General features: G+C 37.5%; 1 protein-coding gene across 3 annotated transcripts in view; it reads right to left on the reverse strand.

Annotated features, from left to right (window-relative positions):
- Positions 1–15,853, reverse strand: part of SCAF11 (SR-related CTD associated factor 11) — an 89,438-nt gene that overhangs the window by 13,121 nt on the left and 60,464 nt on the right. The gene's annotated exons all lie outside the window — the stretch shown is intronic.

Consider the following 15,853-nt stretch of genomic DNA (forward strand, 5'->3'; position numbering starts at 1 on the left):
GATGCTGGTACTGCCGTTGCTCTCTCCTCAGAACTCTGGGTAAAGCCTACAGAACAAACGACAACTGGTCTTTCAATCTCCAGCCAAGCTTTTCTCACCTTTAAAGGCCAATCTAACTTTGTTCAAAATAAACTGGCCTAACTGGGAGGCCAAGTTCCTGCTACTGCAAGATCATAAGTATTTTGGGTTTCTTTCATCAGTCCAGTGGGTAATAGCCTACTTTCTACTTAACAGCATACTAACTTTCTGTTAAGTTACTATACAACAGCTGTTTGGTTTCACGCTATTACTCACCTATCACACATGTCCCACCCAGAACAGCTGTAACAAATGATTTTTCATATTGGGGAGAGGACATTTTCATATTGCCAACATTCGCTGGATCATCAAAAAAGCAAGAGAGTTCCAGAATACATCATTTCTGCTTTACTGACTATGCCAAAGTCTTTGACTGTATGGATCACAATAAACTGTGGAAAATTCTGAAAGAGATGGGAATACCAGACCACCTGACCTGCCTCTTGAGAAATCTGTATGCAGGTCAGGAAGCAACAGTTAAAACTGAACGTGGAACAACAGACTGGTTCCAAATAGAAAAAGGAGTACGTCAAGGTTGTATATTGTCACCCTGCTTATTTAACTTATATGCAGAGTACATCATGAGAAACGCTGGGTTGGAGGAAGCACAAGCTGGAATCAAGATTGCCGGGAGAAATATCAACAACCTCAGATATGCAGATGACACCACCTTTACGGCAGAAAGTGAAGAAGAACTAAAGAGCCTCTTGATGAAAGTGAAAGAGAGTGAAAAAGTTGGCTTAAAACTCAACATTCAAAAAACTAAGATCATGGCATCCAGTCCCATCACTTCATGGCAAACAGACAAAGAAACAGTGGAAACAGTGACAGACTTTATTTTCTTGGGGTCCAAAATTACTGCAGATGGCAACTGCAGTCATGAAATTAAAAGATGCTTACTCCTTGGAAGAAAAGTTATGATCAACCTAGACAGCATATTAAAAAGCAGAGACATTACTTTGCCAACAAAGGTCCGTCTAGTCAAGGCTATGGTTTTTCCAGTAGTCATGTATGGATGTGAGAGTTGGACTATAAAGAAAGCTGAGTGCAGAAGAATTGATGCTTTTGAATTGTGGTGTTGGGAGAAGACACTTGAGAGCCCCTTGGACTGCAAGGAGATCCAACCAGTCCATCCTAAAGGAAATCAGTCCTGAGTGTTCATTGGAAGGACTGATGTTGAAGCTGAAGCTCCAATACTTTGGCCACCTGATGCGAAGAACTGACTCACTGGAAAAGACCCTGATGCTGGAAAAGATTGAAGGCAGGAGGAGAGGGGGCCGACAGAGGATGAGATGGTTGGATGGCATCTCCGACTCGATGGGCATGAGTTTGGGTAAACTCCAGGAGTTGGTGATGGACAGGGAGGCCTGGTGTGCTACGGTTCATGGGGTCACAAAGAGTCAGACACGACTGAGCAACTGAACTGACTGGGGAGAAGAGTGCCGATGGAGTTCCAAGAACTTATCTTCTTACCCCTCATTATACATTTAAAAGACGATACTTATTTTAAGTGATTAAAGAAGCCAGGAATATAAATTTATGATAGGTACCCAACCACAATAAAAAATAACAATTTCCTTCAACTAGACAAATAATTGCTACATTGTAGGTACACTGTAGTTTTTAAGCCCTAAGGGTGCTGAGTTGTTCTCAATCAGGTTTTTTCACTCAATACTGAAGGAGTACATACAGCTTACACAGCATTCCTTCTTCACTTGGAAGCCTTTGTCGGGAAGCCACCACTAGATGAAATGCTCTCTATGGGAAGAACTGTTAAGTTTTCTGGCCAATGTTAAGTATGAAAATCTAGTCCCAAAGCTATTTCACATATTTCTGTGTAATTCTCAGGTAATTATCGAGCAATTCCAATTGTGGATTTGTCTAAATTGTGGTTTCCTAGAGGTCATTTCACACGTTCAGTTACTAATCTATCCTTTGGACAACAGTGATACATCATTTCTTTTTTACCAAAGTAATGCATATTCATACTTTAAGAAGTACAACAGCACTTCTGGACTTATTTTTTTAAAATTACAGCAGTCTCACTCTTAATTCAGCTCCACCAAAGAACTCATCACATGTTCATACTACTCTGGGCTTCCCTGGTGGCTCAGAGAGTAAACAGGGAAACCAGGGTTCAATCCCTGGGTCGGGAAGATCCCCGGGAAAAGGGAATGGCTACTCATTCCAGTATTCTTGCCAGGTGAACTCCAAGGACAGAAGAGCTGAAGGGTTACAGTCCACAAGGTCACAAAAGAGTTGGACACAACTGAGCAAGATATATACTACTCTACCGTGTTATTTTTGGTTTCAGATATTTCCCTTTTTAAAATTTTTTTTCCTCCAGAAGACAGACTTCTCCTCCACAAATGTGTTTTAGCTGTACTGTGCAACTTGAGGAACTGACCCCACCAGGGGAAGCACAGAATCTTAACTACTGTATCACCAGGGAAGGCTCCAAATGTTCTTTCTGATATATCAACATGATGTAAACAATATTGCATTATCATAACTATATAAACATTCTCAGCTAGGCCATGTACTGAATTACAATTACTTTTTTTGTACAACTTCTTCCTTTTCCTATGGTTGATGATGGCTTTTTCTTGTTTTTATGTTGTATTATCTGTCATTAATTGAACTAACTCTGCAACAAATGTAAAGATCTCTTAATACATTCAAATACATCAATTCATCCATCAGGTTTGCTCCTCACTCTCTTGGAAACACCTTTCCTCTGTCCTGCTCCAATTTGAACTGGTAACTCTCTAAAAGCTGCTGCTCAACTGTCATTCTGTGACTGTCCTCTACTATCTTCACAATCCCCCCTTTTCCTGGGTCAGAACTCATTTGCTTATTGTTTTTTTTCTCCTTTTCTGTTTCTTTTAGGAACTCATTTTTCTGAATCTCACATTGTTTCTTTGTTTACTTTCTCATTAAGTGACACAGACATATCTTCCAGTGTAATTATGAGAAAGGATGTTTGAGAATGAATTTTTAAGCTCTTAATGTATTTAAAAACGTCTTTATTTTGCCCTAACACTTGACTGACAGTTTGGCTGTATCTCACATTTCTAGGTTAATAATTATTTTCCCCAGAATTTTCAAGGTAGTGCTCCACTGCTTCATCTGTTATTGGCAACATTCTTTTACACATGGTCTATTTTCTCTCTCTAGAAGCTCTTCAAATATATGCAGAGTCTAGAATTCTATCAGTGTAGATCATTCCTTCTTTACAACTCATCTTCCACTTACATTCAACTTTTTAAACTTCAGCTATAATATTCTTAATTTCCAAAATTTTTCTTTTTTTAGTCTTTTCTTACCTCATTAATGAAATATTCCTTCTCTTATCTTTGAGGATATTACTTTTCAAGTAACTCCCTGTTTCCCAGCACTGGGTTTGTTCCGTCAGGTTCCTTTTCTTTGCCTATGTATTTATTTTTATTACCTGGAGGCTCCCTCACTCTCTGGTGGTCCTTAACTGTTTGTGGAGCACTATGACACTGACTGAGAACAATGTGGATGCGTGGTCAGTGCCTTTCAATGGGTTTCACTGTAGGGTGATAAAGCAGAGAGACCTGGCTATTTCATTCAAAAATTTCCAAATGGCAGTATCTCCAAGTCTTCTAAACCAGCGACAGTATTCTGGAAGATATCAATACCTTCTATCTTCCATTTTGGGAACAAGCAAGACTGCAAGAGCTTTGGGAAATGATCATGGGTAGGGAGGTGGAGACCTCAACATTTGCTTGAATTTCCTTCTCTTTACTGTTGTTTCCTCTACCCTCATTCGTGCTAGAGTTTAAGTTGATTTAATCACTCATTTAGAAAGTAAGCCTCCTGTTTGCCTGAGTAGACTCCCCTTACCCTATTCAGCCAAAAATCTGCAGGATAAACTGCTCCTTTAAAAATTTTAACCAATTCTGTTTTCAGCACCATCCCATACACCTGCTTTCAGATATAATGTAGGTCCCCAGACCAAACACTAAGGTTCTAAAGTATATGAACTGATTTGATTCGAGAATGTCACTCTCCATGAGAGGTTTGGGTTTCAGCTTTCTACTAAGACAGTTTACTATTAATATGCACCTCAAACAACCATTTTCAAGCTTTGATTTTATGGACATCTTTCATCAGCTGTCCTTCTCTTCAGTTCTGTTTTGTTGCTTAAATTTTTATTTTGATTTCTTTATGGTCTTTTCTGTAGGGTTCTGAGAGGGATCAGAGAATTAAACAAGTGCTCAACCTGTTATGCTTACCTGGAAACTTATTTTTTTTTTTAATTCAGTATATCTGAAAAGATGTTTCAATGACAACATCTTTTCCTGCAAAACAAACCAGTATAATAAAGGCTCTGATCTTAGAGCACAGTAGTACTTGGCAGATACCCAATTAAAATTTGATTAATTGATTCCAAATTAACAGAGCCATAATTGTATGGATTTAGTATGCACCTAGGGAAATAGTCCATTAAGAAATGTCTTAAAAGGGGATACTTTTTATAAACTGTATCAGTTATAAACTATTAGCCCAAACCAAAGACTATTATGTTCATTCCAAGAACAAAGTATATAAAGGAGGTTAAAATAGTATGGAAACTCAGTTATCTAGTATGACTAAAGAATGAGAGTGACATTTTCTTATCAGATTTGTCAAAAGGTATGCTGTCTAATGGTTTACAATACTTACAGTGAGACAACACCATGTTCACTAAATGAAGAAAGTAAAGTTTATACAATTTTATCAGAGTCACAGATGATTTAATAGAAAAACTAACACAAAACCCAAATGGCTCAACTTCCAATAAAAATATCTATCAGACCTGCTGGAGTTTTAACTAATGTTATACTAATAATTTCTAATCCAAATAAAAGAACTTCACAATTTCATACACTCTATTCATTAGTTTTAGTACGTATAATATAAATATAATAACCTAAAGGAGAAAGTCACACATCAATGTTCAAAGAACAGCCCCTACTCACTTTGAAAAACTTGAAAAAATTAGACACTAACCCTCACTGCTTCTGAAATCTACGATAAAAAGACAATATTTCCTCAAGAACTTCTTTCACAAAAATAAATTTAAATTATCCTTTGGGCAACCATGGTTCCTGCTCAGTCTAACTGGATAAATACATTAAAATGTACTTAATCTGCACAACTTCCCACCAACTCTACCTTCACCATACCTTTCATCTTAGTTTCTTTCTCAGTTCAAATGCCTACATTTAAGAGTCCAAGGTTGACATAATAAAAGCTATATATGACAAACCCACAGCAAACATTATCCTCAATGGTGAAAAACTGAAAGCATTTCCCTTAAAGTCAGGAACAAGACAAGGATGTCCATTCTCACCACTACTATTCAACATAGTTTTGGAAGTGTTGGCCACAGCAATCAGAGCAGAAAAAGAAATAAAAGGAATCCAGATAGGAAAAGAAGAAGTAAAACTCTCACTGTTTGCAGACGACATGATCCTCTACATAGAAAACCTTAAAGACTCTCTACCAGAAAATTACTACAGCTAATCAATGAATACAGTAATGTTGCAGGATATAAAATTAACACACAGCAATCCCTTGCATTCCTATACACTAACAATGAGAAAACAGAAAGAGAAATAAAGGAAACAATACCATTCACCAGTGCAACAAAAAGAATAAAATACTTGGGAGTATATCTACCTAAAGAAATGAAAGACCTATATATATACAGAAAACTATAAAACACTGATGAAAGAAATCAAAGATGACACAAATAGATGGGGAAATATACCGTGTTCATGGATTGGAAGAATCAATATTGTGAAAATGGCTATACTACCCAAAGCAATCTATAGATTCAATGCAATCCCTATCAAGCTACCAACGGTACTTTTCACAGAACTAGAACAAATAATTTCACAATTTGTATGGAAATACAAAAAACCTCGAATAGCCAAAGCAGTCTTGAGAAAGAAGAATGGAACTGGAGGAATCAACCTGCCTGACTTCAGGCTCTACTACAAAGCCACAGTCATCAAGACGGTATGGTACTGGCACAAAGACAGAAACATAGATCAATGGAACAGAATAGAAAGCCCAGAGATAAATCCACGAACCTATGGACACTTTATCTTCGACAAAGGAGTCAAGGATATACAATGGAAAAAAGACAACCTCTTTAACAAGTGGTGATGGGAAAACTGGTCAACCACTTGTAAAAGAATGAAACTAGAACACTTTCTAACACCATACACAAAAAACTCAAAATGGATTAAAGATCTAAATGTAAGACCAGAAACTATAAAACTCCCAGAGGAGAACATAGGCAAAACACTCTGACATAAATCACAGCAGGATCCTCCATGACCCACCTCCCAGAATATTGGAAATAAAAGCAAAACTAAACAAATGGGACCTAATTAAACTTAAAAGCTTTTGCACAACAAAGGAAACTATAAGCAAGGTGAAAAGACAGCCCTTAGAATGGGAGAAAACAATAGCAAACAAAGCAACAAAGGATTAATCTCAAAAATATACAAGCAACTCCTGCAGCTCAATTCCAGAAAAATAAATGACCCAATCAAAAAATGGGCCAAAAAACTAAACAGACATTTCTCCAAAGAAGACATACAGATGACTAACAAACACATGAAAAGATGCTCAACATCAGTCATTATTAGAGAAATGCAAATCAAAACCACAATGAGGTACCATTAACACGCCAGTCAGGATGGCTGCTATCCAAAAGTCTATAAGCAATAAAAGCTGGAGAGGGTGTGGAGAAAAGGGAACCCTCTTACACTGCTGGTGGGAATGCAAACTAGTACAGCCGCTATGGAGAACAGTGTGGAGATTCCTTAAACAACTGGAAATAGAACTGCCATATGACCCAGCAATCCCACTTCTGGGCATACACACTGAGGAAACCAGATCTGAAAGAGACACGTGCACCCCAATGTTCATCACAGCACTGTTTACAATTACCAGGACATGGAAGCAACCCAGATGCCCATCAGCAGATGAATGGATAAGGAAGCTCTGGTACATATACACAATGGAATATTACTCAGCCATTAAAAAGAATTCATTTGAATCAGTTCTAATAAGATGGATGAAACTGGAGCCCATTATACAGAGTGAAGTAAGCCAGAAAGATAAAGACCAATATAGTATACTAACACATATATATGGAATTTAAAAAGATGGTAACGATAACCCTATATGCAAAACAGAAAAAGAGACACAGATGTACAGAACAAACTTTGGGACTCTGGGAGAAGGCGAGGGTGGGATGTTCAGAGAGAATAGCACTGAAACAAGTATAATATCAAGGGTGAAACAGATCACCAGCAGAGGTTGGATGCATGAGACAAGTGCTCAGGGCTGGTGCACTGGGAAGACCCAGAGGGATTGGATGGGGAGGGAGGCGGGAGGGGGGATCAGGATGGGGAACACATGTAAATCCATGGCTGATTCATGTCAATGTATGGCAAAAACAACTAAAATATGTAAAGTAATTAGCCTCCAACTAATAAAAACAAATGAAAAATATATATATATATATATATATAAATTTTAAAAAGTATGCTGTGCATTCCTAGAGAAAAGAAAAAAAAAAAAAAAAGAGTTCAAGGTTGCTTCCTTCTGGCATGACAGGTTCATTAGTGCCCCTAAACTTTGAGACAATTACTAGTAACATTTCCAGATTCTCTTAGTTTTCTAATGAGGCACTTTGTTAATAAAACAGTATCTAAGAAATCTCATAATTAATGCAAAAATTCAAGGTTAAAACTGAAGCTCTACAGCTATTCCTGAAGCTATGATTTACAAACTTTAGTCCAAGAAATAAAAAACTATTACCGATTACATTTCTGAAAGGATAAAAATAATCAAAGTCAATTGGTCTGCTAAGTAGGGAGCAGACATTCAGCTCTTTATATAGAGCCATTAGAAAAAGGCAGTAATTTGAGTTACAAAGATTGTAGACAACCACGAAGTGAGAGGCTTAAGGTGAGTAACAAAGTCATGCTTTAGCAATATTCTGTAGTGAGAAGAGGCATTAGATATGGAATAGAAGACTGGATCAAATTCTGTCTGCTCCAACTCTGTGATCTGGCCAAGATATTTAGCCTTTTAAAACTGTTTTAAAGTTTATAATTATGAATGATTTTGAACATTCCATAAAGTATTAAAAATGACACCTACGGAACAGATTTAACTATTAACTTATAGTTATTTTCCTTTTATATTCATCTCTTTGTTTCTGCTGTTTGTTACAGGCATAGATCAGTTACCTTTTTATTATAGGGTAGTTATAGCCAAAGATAGTCAAATACTAAGTACTTAACTACCATTACTAACTTGATACTCTGGAAAATGCCACATAGAAAACAGAATCACTATTCACAACTTAAAAACTTACTACAAAAAAAAAAAAAAAAAACCCACAAAAACAAGCTAATATACTACATTTCATTGAAGTTTATTTTAAGAACTTGAATTATTTATGTACCACTATGAGAGGAAAATGGCCAATTAAACTCTCAGAGTACATTTTTTTAAATTACAGAAAATTTCAAACACAAAACAGAAGAGTATAATGAAATCTGACTATACCCATATCCCAGTTTCCACAATTATTAATTCACATCCAGTTAATTTTATTACTACTATCTTAATTTTGAAGCAAACTATAAACATCCTATCATATTCATGCATAACTATTTTAGTAGATAACTAACTTTAAAAGATGTGTTCTGTGGGGGAAGATATCAATAAACAAAATACATCCAATAATTCCTTATTACCAAATACCTAATGTTCAATTTTCTCCAATTGTTCATAAAGTTATCTTTTACTTTCCTTTTACAACATATTAGAATAAGGATCCTAATAATCCAGTTGTGACTGATTGAACGTTTCCTTCATCTCTTTTAATCTACAGGTTCCCACTCCCACTTCTAAACTCCCTTCAATTTTTTGACAGAAGAAAACAGATCATTTGTCTGTGGTCTCTACGTTTTGCTGATTCTATCTCCTTGTTGTTACTTAACATGAATCTCAGTCTCTGTATGTCTTATAAATTAGTAGTTAGATTTCTTAACTGGATGCAGTTTTGTTTTTTGGTTTTTTTTTTCCCTTTCATCACACTATTGCATACTTGTACTTACTTCCATAAGGAAATGTTTAATAACAGCTTCCCTGATAGCTCAGTTGGTAAAAAATCAGCCTGTAATGCAGGAGACCCCAGTTTGATTCCTGGGTCAGGAAGATCTACTGGAGAAGGGATGGGCTACCCACTCCAGTATTCTTGGGCTTCTCAGCTGGTAAAGAACCCTCCTGCAATGCGGGAGGGAGACCTGGGTTTGATTCCTGGGTTGGAATGATCCCCTGGAGAAGGGAAAGGTTACCCACTCCAGTCTTTTGGCCTAGAGAATTCCATGGACTGTATGGTCCATGGGGTCGCAGAGCTGGACACAACTGTACGACTTTCACTTTCACTTACTGATCACTGCCTAAATGCTGTGATGTTCATTTACAAAATGGTGATGTTCAAATTCCATAATTTTCAATTATTTGCTGAAATATTTCTACAAGAAACGAACTTTCCTTACCTTGATGTACATTTTCAATTACCTTGGTGTATAGCTTATATAAAAAAGGCAAGGTAGATGTTTGTATCTTTCCTTTCATATATTGGCTTTAAAAAGGAGTCTAAACCAACACAATGTTATAAAGCAATAATCCTCCAATTAAAAAATAAATTTAAAAAGTGAGTTAACTTCCTAGCATCCTCTAAAGTAGACCAATTAGTCTGCTATTTACTGATGAGGTAGAATGATGAACTCATGAACTTTGACAAATCTGGCAGGTTTCAATGACTGTCCCTCTTCACAGTTACTAAATATTATTACCCTTTTTGATGCTTAAATTGTTCCATTTTTGGCTACAGGGAACCCAATCTATTGTTGATTCTTGTTGAATCTATAGTTGATTCTTGTTCAATGTATAGTTGATGTTTGAGACTTTTTGTTATAATCCTAGCACTTCTTTGAAAGTTTACTTGTGCTCTATTAGAAAAAAATGTTCTAGGCATATCTTATTTATTTACTACCTCAAACCTGGAAACATTTATTTATTTCAAGGAGCCCTGGTTGTTTTATTTGGAAAACACAAACTGGGCATCAGAACTGGGTCACAGTGTTTTCTTACCACTTAGAATTTTTCTGAATTACTGAAAAAGTCCTTTTGGACTTTGTAGTGGGTTGAGAGTGTCACCCCCACCCCCCCAAAAAAAAAATTCATGTCCACCTGGAGCCTCAGAATGACATTTAGAAATACAGACATGGCATAAACAATTAAAGACAGACTGACATGAGATCATACTAGACTAGAGTGGGCACTAAAACCAATGAGTATGTCCTTATCAGAGACAAACAATGATACAGAGACACACAGAGCAGAAGTCCATAAGACAGAAGCGGAGATTCCAGAGATGCAGCTACAAGTCAAAGGATGTGAAGGACCGCGAGAAGCCACCAGAAATTATGGCAAGAGGCAAGGAAATCTTCCCTAGACCCCACAGAGGGAGCAAGGATCTGCCAACACCATAACTTCAGACTTCTAACCTCCAGAACAGCGAAGAAGTAAGTTTCTGTGGCCTTAAATCACCAAGTTTGTAATGAATTCCAATAGCAGCCCGAGCAAACTAATATAGACATAGCTTCTTTTTAACTAATAAAAATGAATATATGTGTATATAATAAATTGGTTAAGGCTTCGGAAACCTTCATTAATGCAGAATCCAATTTTTTCTAATTACTTTTCATCCCAAGTTTGTTGATAACCATTTTTCACACAGTATCATCCTCTATGCTATCCAGAAGAGTGGTGATTTGCAGGAAATATAGTCAGTAAATATGTAACATGTTTGTATAGTGACAGTTGCTAAATGGACTTATCATGGTGATCATTTTAAAACGTATAGATGTATCAAATCATTATGTGTGTACTAGGAACTAACACAGTGTTGCAGGTCAACTGTATTTCAAAAAGAAACAATCAAACTCCAAGAAAAGAGATGGCGGTGACAGGAGGAGGAACTGATGAAGGCAGTCAAAAGGTACAAACTTCTAGTTATGTTAAGTACTAGGGATGTAATGTACAAGCATGGTAAATGTAATTAACACTTCTGTATGTTATACCTGAAAGGTATTAATAGAGCAAATCCCAAGAGTTCTCTTCACAAGGAAAAAAATTTTATTTATTTCTTTAATGTTGTAACTATATGAGATGAGATGATGGATGCTTACTAAACTTTCTGTGATAATCATTTCATAGTTTTCAGTTTAGTTCACTCACTCAATCGTGTCTGACTCTTTGCTACCCCATGGACTGCAGTACGCCAGGCTTCCCCGTCTATCTTGGAGCTTACTCCTGGAGCTTACTCCAGGAGCTTACTCCTGGAGCTTACTCAAACTCGTATCCATTGAGTCAGTGATGCCATCCAACCATCTCATCCTCTGTCATCCCCTTCTCCTCCTGCCTTTAATCACTGCCAGCATCAGGGTCTTTTCCAATAAGTCAGTTCTTCACATCAAGTGGCCAAAGTATTGGAGCTTCAGCATCCGACCTTCCAATGAATAGTCAGGACTGATTTCCTTTAGGATGGACTGGTTGGATCTCCTTGCTGTACAAGGGATTCTCAAGAGTCTTCTCCAACACCACAATTCAAAAGCATCGATTCTTCAGCACTTAGCTTTCTTTATAGTCCAATTCTCACATCCATACATGACTACTGGAGAAACAACAGCTTTGACTAGATGGACCTTTGTTGGCAAAGTAATGTCTCTACTTTTTAATAAGCTGTCTAGGTTGGTCATAACTTTTCTTCCAAGGAGCAAATGTCTTTTAATTTCATGGCTGCAGTCACCATCCTCAGTGATTTTGGAGCCCCAAAAAATAAAGTCTGTCAATTTTCCCATTGTTTCCCCATCTATTTGCCACGAACTGTTGGGACTGGATGCCATGATCTTAGTTTTCTGAATGTTGAGTTTTAAGCCAACTTTTTCACTCTCCTCTTTCACTTTCATCAAGAGGCTCTTTAGTTTTTCATTGCTTTCTGCCATAAGGGTGGTATCATCTGCATATATGAGGTCACTGATATTTCTCCTGGCAATCTTGATTCCAGCTTGTGCTTCATCCAGACCAGCATTTCACATGATGTACTCTGCACATAAGTTAAATAAGCAGGGTGACAATATACAGCCTTGACATACTCCTTTCCCTATTTGGAACCACCCTTGTTCCATGTCCAGTTCTAACTGTTGCTTCTTGACCTGCATACAGATGTCTCAGGAGGCAGACAAGGTGCCTGGTGGTCTGGTATTCCCATCTCTTGAGAATTTTCCAGTTTGTTATGATCCACACAGTCAAAGGCTTTAGCATAGTCAATAAAGTAGATGTTTTTCTGGAACTCTCTCGCTTTTTCGACAATCCAATGGATGTTGGCAATTTGATCTCTGGCTTCTCTGCCTTTTCTAAATCCAGCGTGAACATCTGGAAGTTCATTGTTCACCTACTGTTGAAGCCTGCCTTGCAGAATTTTGAACATTACTTTGATAGTGTGTGAGATGAGTGCAATTGTGCAGTAGTTTGAGCATTCTTTGGCATTGCCTTTCTTTGGGATTGGAATGAAAACGGACCTTTTCCAGCCCTGTGGCTTCTGCTGAGTTTTCCAAATTTGTTGGCATATATAGTGCCGCACTTTCACAGCATCATCTTTTAGGATTTGAAATAGCTCAGCGGGAATTACATTACCTCCACTAGCTTTCTTTATAGTGATGCTTCCTAAGGCCCACTTGACTTCTCATTCTAGGATGTCTGGCTCTAGGTGAGTGATCACACCATCGTGATTATCTGGGTCATAAAGATCTTTTCAGTACAGTTCTTCTGTGTATTCTTGCCACCTCTTCTTAATATCTTCTGCTTCTGTTAGGTCCATACCATTTGACTTTTTCATAATGTCATTATATGGTATACCTTAAACTTATACAGTGTTGTATATGGCAATTATATCTCAATAAAATTGGAAGAAAAAAAACCGTGGTGATTCTTCAGGAAATCCATTAAGAACTAAATTATTGGTACTGGCCTTTATACTGGTTTTGCAATTAAGTTTGTGGTTTGCAAAGGGTCAGACACGACTGAGTGACTTTCACTATGTAGAATTACCCAACTTATGACTTTCTTGGGATTGTTGGCACATGTGTCTGATGAATTTCCCCCAGTTCTCTCAGTTTCAATTAGGGGTCCTAGGGGTTAAGAATATTCCAGAATTATCTATGAATCCTTCTCCCAAGTTTTTGCCATCTATTCTCCAGATTTAAGGATAGAACTTTGTATATTCATACAGTCACAAGCAGTGGCAACTATCCAGATGCACAGTCAACAGTGATCATACATGAAAAACAATTAGAATCTCATTTCAGAGATGTCAGGATGTGAAATTAAAAAAAAACAAAAAAACTGGGTTCTCAGTATTGATCAAATTTGCTAAATGAGTCTAAAGACAAAAAGAAATACAACCTAAGATAGACAGCTCTAGAATTTTTCCAATAGGTTCTTGCCTTCCTATCTTTTTAGAGTAACTTTTACCAAGCTATCTTCCTAAAATGGTTTCACCACATTGTAATTCAGTGAAAAAGAAACCTTTTTAATGGTATCTTTTAATGGTATCTTCTTTCACAGCATTACTCCTTATAGGGCTTTCCTGGAGGCTCAGTAGTAAAGAACCAGCCTATCAGTGCAGGAGACACGAGCTCCATCCCTGATCCAGGAGGACTCCACATGTCACGGCACAACTAAGCCTGTGCACCACAACTACTGAGGCACACGGACTAGTTGTGCTCTATGGCCCAGAAGCCGCAACTACTGAGCCCATGCGCTGCAACTACTGAAGCCCACAAGCCCTAGAGCCCATGTTCTGCAATAAGAGAAGCCATTGCAATGAGAAGCCTATGAACAGCAACTGGAGTGCAGTCCCCACTTGCTGCAACTACAGAAAAGCCTGCACGGCAACGAAAACCCAGGAGAGTCAAAAATCAATAAACAAAATTATTTTTTTAATTAATCTGTATAAGATAATATGCAGAAATTTTAGCTTTATTGCTCAACTCCCTATGACACCTTCAACCTTCCTTTCCAGTCTTATTTCTGATCATAGTCTTTAACATTTTTGCCTCAATTCAAGAGTGGGAAAAGAAATGATAGGGAAGAAACCAACAATTAGAAGCCAAGAACAAATTCACATATGAACATGAACCAATTACACTAAAACAATCTAAAGATGAAAAAATCTTGTTTGCACATGGCATGCAAACATCCGTATTTTTTCAGAGTATCTCTACTTGTCCAAAAGACAATTCTTTATTATATCATCCCAAACACTCTATCAGCCTTCCCCAACTCAGTAACTGGCAATGCCATTTTAATAGCTGCTCAGGCCAGAACTTTAGTGTCGCCCTTGACTTCCTCCTTTCTCTACCTCACATCCAATCCACTAACAAAATCCTTTTAAGGAGCTTCCCTGGTGGCTCAGATGGTAAAGAATCTGTCTGCAATGTGGAAGGATCCAGATTCGATCCCTGAAGAAAGGAATGGCAACCCATTCCAGTCAGTACTCTTGCCTGGAGAAGTCCATGGACAGAGGAGGCTGGTGGGCTACAATCCATGGGGTAGCACTAAACTAGTCTCTCAGTCCTCCAATGAGGATCTTTCCTGCCAATGAATTATCCTCCCCTTAACAGCCAGTGATCCTTTAATAATGTTAGTCCATACTATTCCTGAAAATGTTTGCCATCTTACATAAGCCCTAAATGAACACCAGAACAATGGCTTACTCCTCCTCCTCCGTCTACCTAACTCAATTGCTCTGGTCATACTGACCTCCATGCTATTTTCTGAATATACCTTGACTGCTCCTATTTCAGGGCTTTTGCACTCACTGTTCTCTCTCCTGGAATACTCTCCCTTAAGATCTGTTTATGGTTTGACTCTTTCTTCCAGATTGCTGTTCAAATACAATCTAATCCAAGAGACTTTTTCCAATGCCTTACATAATCACCTCCAGAAGCCATCACCCTTTGTCTCTCTACCCTAACTTTACTCTTCTTTAAAGCACATACAACACCTGTCATAATACATATTTATCTCTTTATTGTCCACAAAAGGTACTCTGTTACTTTGTCTCTTTTGTGTAGTACTACATTCCTAAGAGTCTAGGGCTGCTTCGCAGTTTGTTGAATGAATGAGTTCATCTTAGCTCCCCTTTGCTACCCTAGTATGTATATATTATACTGAGTATGTGCTGAGCATGCATGCATTTAGAATTTATACCTGAATAATTTTCATTAAACATAATCACTAAATCTAAGCTTTTTCATCAGGTGCATAATCTATCTCAAAGCAGGAAGAAAAACTAGCTAAATAAGAATTACTAAACTCCAGAAGTAAAAAAGCAACATCATAGAAAAAAAAATCTAAATGGGTAATCAATGAGTACCCAACATCCTTCAACTCAATCCAGAGTTGTTAAGACATTTACTCATAATTACTTAAGTATCAGTACTCTTATTCTACCTACTCATAAAGTATTAAGCAATATTCTGCCTTTTAGATTCAGATTTAGTGAAAGTCGCTCAGCTGTGTCCAACTCTTTGTGACCCCATGGACTATACAGTCTATGGAGTTCTCCAAGCCAGAATACTGGAGTGGGTAGCCTTTC

This window comes from Cervus canadensis, chromosome 25 (genome assembly GCF_019320065.1).
Source record: "Cervus canadensis isolate Bull #8, Minnesota chromosome 25, ASM1932006v1, whole genome shotgun sequence".
NCBI lineage: Eukaryota > Metazoa > Chordata > Mammalia > Artiodactyla > Cervidae > Cervus > Cervus canadensis.